This window comes from Eriocheir sinensis, chromosome 53 (assembly GCF_024679095.1).
Source record: "Eriocheir sinensis breed Jianghai 21 chromosome 53, ASM2467909v1, whole genome shotgun sequence".
Lineage (NCBI taxonomy): Eukaryota > Metazoa > Arthropoda > Malacostraca > Decapoda > Varunidae > Eriocheir > Eriocheir sinensis.
Genome location: NC_066561.1, coordinates 4,730,493 through 4,736,526, shown reverse-complemented (window position 1 = coordinate 4,736,526; position 6,034 = coordinate 4,730,493).

The following is a 6,034-nucleotide window of genomic DNA, read 5'->3' as shown; positions in this document are numbered from 1 at the left end:
CTTTTTTTTTTTTTTTTTACAACAAAGTATTACAAGTCGAATCCCAGAAGTTTCGGGTCCCTACAGAGTTCGGTTTATGGGGCGGTGTTACAAGTCGAATCCAGGAAGTTTCGGGTCCCTACAGAGTTCGGTTAAGGGGCCGTGTTACAAGTCGAATCCGGGGAGTTTCGGGTCCCTACAGAGTTCGGTTTAAGGGGCCGTGTTACAAGTCGAATCCGGGAAGTTTCGGGTCCCTACAGAGTTCAGTTTAAGGGGCCGTGTTACAAGTCGAGTCCGGGGAGTTTCGGGTCCCTACAGAGTTCAGTTTAAGGGGCCGTGTTACAAGTCGAATCCAGGAAGTTTCGGGTCCCTACAGAGTTCGGTTTAAGGGGCCGTGTTACAAGTCGAATCCAGGAAGTTTCGGGTCCCTACAGAGTTCGGTTTAAGGGGCCGTGTTACAAGTCGAATCCAGGAAGTTTCGGGTTCCTACAGAGTTCGGTTTAAGGGGCCGTGTTACAAGTCGAATCCAGGAAGTTTCGGGTCCCTACAGAGTTCGGTTTAAGGGGCCGTGTTACAAGTCGAATCCAGGAAGTTTCGGGTCCCTACAGAGTTCGGTTTAAGGGGCCGTGTTACAAGTCGAATCCAGGAAGTTTCGGGTCCCTACAGAGTTCGGTTTAAGGGGCCGTGTTACAAGTCGAATCCAGGAAGTTTCGGGTCCCTACAGAGTTCGGTTTAGGGGCCGTGTTACAAGTCGAATCCAGGAAGTTTCGGGTCCCTACAGAGTTCGGTTTAAGGGGCCGTGTTACAAGTCGAATCCGGAGAGTTTCGGGTCCCTACAGAGTTCGGTTTAAGGGGCCGTGTTACAAGTCGAATCCGGGGAGTTTCGGGTCCCTACAGAGTTCGGTTTACGGGGCCGTGTTACAAGTCGAATCCAGGAAGTTTCGGGTCCCTACAGAGTTCGGTTTAAGGGGCCGTGTTACAAGTCGAATCCAGGAAGTTTCGGGTCCCTACAGAGTTCGGTTTACGGGGCCGTGTTACAAGTCGAATCCAAAAAAGTTTCGGGTCCCTGCAGAGTTTGGCTTAGGGGCCGTATTACAAGTCAAATCCTAAAAGTTTTGGGTCCCTGCAGAGTTCGGTTTAAGGGGCCGTGTTACAAGTCGAATCCGGAGAGTTTCGGGTCCCTACAGAGTTCGGTTTAAGGGGCCGTGTTACAAGTCGAATCCGGGGAGTTTCGGGTTCCTACAGAGTTCGGTTTACGGGGCCGTGTTACAAGTCGAATCCGGGGAGTTTCGGGTCCCTACAGAGTTCGGTTTAAGGGGCCGTGTTACAAGTCGAATCCGGGGAGTTTCGGGTTCCTACAGAGTTCGGTTTAAGGGGCCGTGTTACAAGTCGAATCCGGGAAGTTTCGGGTCCCTACAGAGTTCGGTTTAAGGGGCCGTGTTACAAGTCGAATCCAGGAAGTTTCGGGTTCCTACAGAGTTCGGTTTAAGGGGCCGTGTTACAAGTCGAATCCAGGAAGTTTCGGGTTCCTACAGAGTTCGGTTTAAGGGGCCGTGTTACAAGTCGAATCCAGGAAGTTTCGGGTCCCTACAGAGTTCGGTTTAAGGGCCGTGTTACAAGTCGAATCCAGGAGTTTCGGGTTCCTACAGATTTCTGTTTATGTGGCCGTGTTACAAGTCGAATCCAGGAAGTTTCGGGTTCCTACAGAGTTCGGTTTAAGGGGCCGTGTTATAAGTCGAATCCAGGAAGTTTCGGGCCCCTACAGAGTTCGGTTTAAGGGGCCGTGTTATAAGTCGAATCCAGGAAGTTTCGGGTTCCTACAGAGTTCGGTTTAAGGGGCCGTGTTACAAGTCGAATCCAGGAAGTTTCGGGTCCCTACAGAGTTCGGTTTAAGGGGCCGTGTTACAAGTCGAATCCCAGAAGCTTCGGGTCCCTACAGAGTTCGGTTTAAGGGGCCGTGTTACAAGTCGAATCCCAGAAGCTTCGGGTCCCTACAGAGTTCGGTTTAAGGGGCCGTGTTACAAGTCGAATCCAGGAAGTTTCGGGTTCCTACAGAGTTCGGTTTAAGGGGCCGTGTTACAAGTCGAATCCAGGAAGTTTCGGGTTCCTACAGAGTTCGGTTTAAGGGGCCGTGTTACAAGTCGAATCCGGGGAGTTTCGGGTTCCTACAGAGTTCGGTTTAAGGGGCCGTGTTACAAGTCGAATCCGGGGAGTTTCGGGTTCCTACAGAGTTCGGTTTAAGGGGCCGTGTTACAAGTCGAATCCGGGGAGTTTCGGGTTCCTACAGAGTTCGGTTTAAGGGGCCGTGTTACAAGTCAGAATCCCACCAGGGTCATACAGAGTTCGGTTTAAGCCTAGAATACCTCCGAAAGCCGTGTCAAATATGTGAGATTGAGAGCCGAGGTGTTTAGGAGTGTGACCCCTTAAGAAGTCAACGCCAAAACGATCTGGACAAACTGGCTTTATGCTCTGTTGTTTATTGCTTGTTACATTCATACAGTAACAGTCGTGCTCAAGTGTTCAAGGAGAGTCATATTCCTACAGTAACGTTCTCCTATATTCTGCGGTTTGTCTTACTCCCTCGTCTCTTCCGCCTCTCATGCAAATCAACTTTCTCCAAAGGCCGAAAAGGAGATCAGTCGTGTTCTAATGAGTGTTCTTTGAGGTTCATATTACAGAAAAGGGTCAGACTATCAGAAGGGTCATAAAACCGCCCCTGAAAATTCCCAAGACTCCTACGAAAGCCTTGTCAAATATGTGAATGTTAGCGGAACTGTTTAAGAATATGGCGACACAGACTCTTCGATTCCCCAGAAGTTCTACGGTTTATTTGTTTTCTTTTGTTATTACTCCAGTGTCTGTTGCTAGTATTTGCGCGAGAATTCCGGAAAACAGAAGTCAGCCCTTGTTCCTAGTAATCATCATTCCCTATGAATAATTACGTGTTGCGCGTGAATGGACCAAATTATGGGTCATTTTGAGGATAACTGTTCTGTCCTTGGATTAGCTTAGTGATAGTAGGTTAATGGAAGCGAGATTAAGGATCATTACGTTAAATACTGAACACAATGAGCATACGTGGGATATTCAAACAGGTATGAATAAACTGTGCAACTTGAACTCGCCTGCTTTGCACACGCGTGTCAAGGGCGAGCAAATAAGTCACTACAACATCCTCCCTGAACCTGAGCACTGTAGTATTGGGAATATTGTGTATCTTCTGGGCAGCATTTTTTTTTTTCTCGCCACCCTCCCTGAAACACAAGCCGCCGCCCTCGCCCTTTGTGTCCCCGTGTATACGAGGGTCTGAGGGTTGGGAGGTATTCCCTAAACTAGGCAATTTTATCCATAACATATCGAGGGGACCGGATCCCCAAACCGGAACACGCCAGCCCTCGTCGATAGACCGACTTGGTCGGCGTCAGCCGATAGAGTCTGTCTGTCAGCACTCTCTTCATGGGCCGTCACTCGACAAACGCGCATGGCCCCTTCCCGCGGGGACAAAATCTTTAAAACAACAGCCTCCCCAAGCCCCTTTCCTCTTTATTGGAGACTTCGTCTCCCCAAATGAAAATTTCGTAGCCAAGGGAAACAATCCCCCGCACACTCACTGCAGACGTTACGTGGATTCCCTCCACGCCTCTTCCTCTGGTGAGGACACCTCAAGGACGTGCCGATGTACAGTGTCTTGCACGTTAGCCAAACCGACGGAACAATGACACCAGAGTTAATAGCCATGTAAACCCAGCACGGTCCACTCTTACGTACCCGCCAGCCGCCGAGTACGAGGACGAGGAGGCTCCCCCAACACGCCCACCACCACACGCCATGCCGCGCCATCCTTGCTCCAGCACGTTCCTCCGTCACGCCACACTCACGCACTCCGCCCGCTGCTCTACTCACCACAACACTAACACTAACAGTATCACTCACTCACTAACAAACCCTCCAGATAAAACTGCTTCAGAACCCTGCTTCGCTTCCCCCCCCCCCTCCCTCCCCCCCAAAAACGTTCGTTCCGCACTTGATGTTTTATCATCCTTGGTAATTAAGTTGCAGTCGTTTTAACAGACGGGTTTTACATACATTCTTTATAGAATTATTTCACACATACCCTTGCTAACAGACGCCAGAATGAAAGAAATATGAAAGAAAACCCCATGGTGTCGTGGAGTGCTATTCATTATTTTCCAAGTGAAACAGTTGCCGTCATTGATTTTAAAGATTTACTAGTGTTGTAAGATCCGACACAACAGAGAAGAATGAAGGTGCTTGTTAAGTCAATTAGCCGAGCAATGTAAAAAGGCGTATTGATTGTTGGAATGTGCAAAAAAATAAGATATAGATTGGGCGCTAGAACACACAAGGAAGCAAGAGGGTCTTCATTTACGTGTTAACTTTCGGTATCATTGTTAGGTTACAATATTTTACCCTTGACATCCACCCCCTCCCTCGTTTATTGAATCTTGCATCCTTGACGTTCACTACAAAATCAAAGAAATGGAAACGTTGCATGATATTGATTAACCCGGAAGCAGCAACCGGTAAAATTTGTGGCTTTACCGTGAAGCAGCGACGGGCCACATTTTTGCCATGATATAAACCCCCCAAAATAGATGATGCATAAACTGATCACAAATGCGTTGATATATATTATGAAATGGTTTGCGTGAGTGATGATTTTTTTTCATTTTTCTCGCTTAGAGAGACCTATTAAGAAACATGATCCCTGCAGCTACCAGGTTAAAGGAATAATCAACCAGTCAATTAAGGCATGCACCGGGGGCGCGTCGTCTCGCCCACCCTACGACGCCAAATCCAGAGCTTCCTCCGGGCAAGTCTTCATGCAGGCCTCCTCATCCTAAATACTTAACTAGAAGGATCTATCGATTTGCATGTTATCTAATAGGAGTGACCATACAGGACGCGGGTAGCTGGTAAGCTTGGAGGAAACCCACTACCCGCGTTCTGTATGGCAACTCGTATTAGATAACATGTGTTTGTTCTTGCCTCTGACCCGCTAGACGTACCACTACCCTCAACCCTCCCAGCAAACCGCGTGCAGTGTGGCCGCACCCCTACAGAAACAACCCGGTAAACATGGCCGGCTTATACGCCACTTGCCACATGCCCGTATAGCCGGAAATGGCGTTCACGGACTATGCGGGTGATGGGCCTCGAAGCAGTCTCATGAAGTAATCGCCGGTTTGACGATGAAATTAAATAAAGTTATCAAAGGAATAAGATAATTGATAATGTGTTTTCTTTCCTTGGCCTGGCGGAAGTGTGTGCGCATAAAATAAAATGAAAAGTTAAAGAATAAGAGAGAGAGAGAGAGAGAGAGAGAGAGAGAGAGAGAGAGAGAGAGAGAGAGAGAGAGAGAGAGATAGATAGATTGATAGATAGATAGATAGATTGATAGGTAGATAGATAGATTGATTGATAGATAGATAGATAGATAGATAGATAGATAGATAGATAGGTAGATAGATAGATTGATAGATAGATAGATAGATAGATAGGTAGATAGGTAGATAGATAGATAGATAGATACTAGATAGATACGAGTCTGCAGGTATTTTCCGTAACACCAAAATGCCCCTTAATCACACCCCTCCAAACATCACCAAATAACCACCGGTCCAAACAACCCGACGTAGGATCAGAATGACGTTCGGGTTGCCACAGTTTACCTTTCCGAGTTTCCCCAGGTACCCAATTTACGACCAGCCTGACAGAGAGGATGAACAGTTGGGTGGGCTGCACGCTGACTGCCCAAACCGTGTCTCGAACCAAGGGTCACATATTCGTAGCTAGGCACGGAAACCACTGCACCACGGAGGCTAGAGAGGATGAGTGGGCTACGGGCCGACTCCCAAAGCTAGGATTCGAACCCAGGCCCAGAGGTTTGTCATTTGGCACACTAAACACTGCACCACTGAAATTAAGTAGAAATAATGTAGATCGACTATTACCAATATGAAAAGATAAATGCAGCCAGTGTTACATTGTTTAAAAGGCGCCCAGATCGGTTATGGAAGGGACAGCCAGGCAA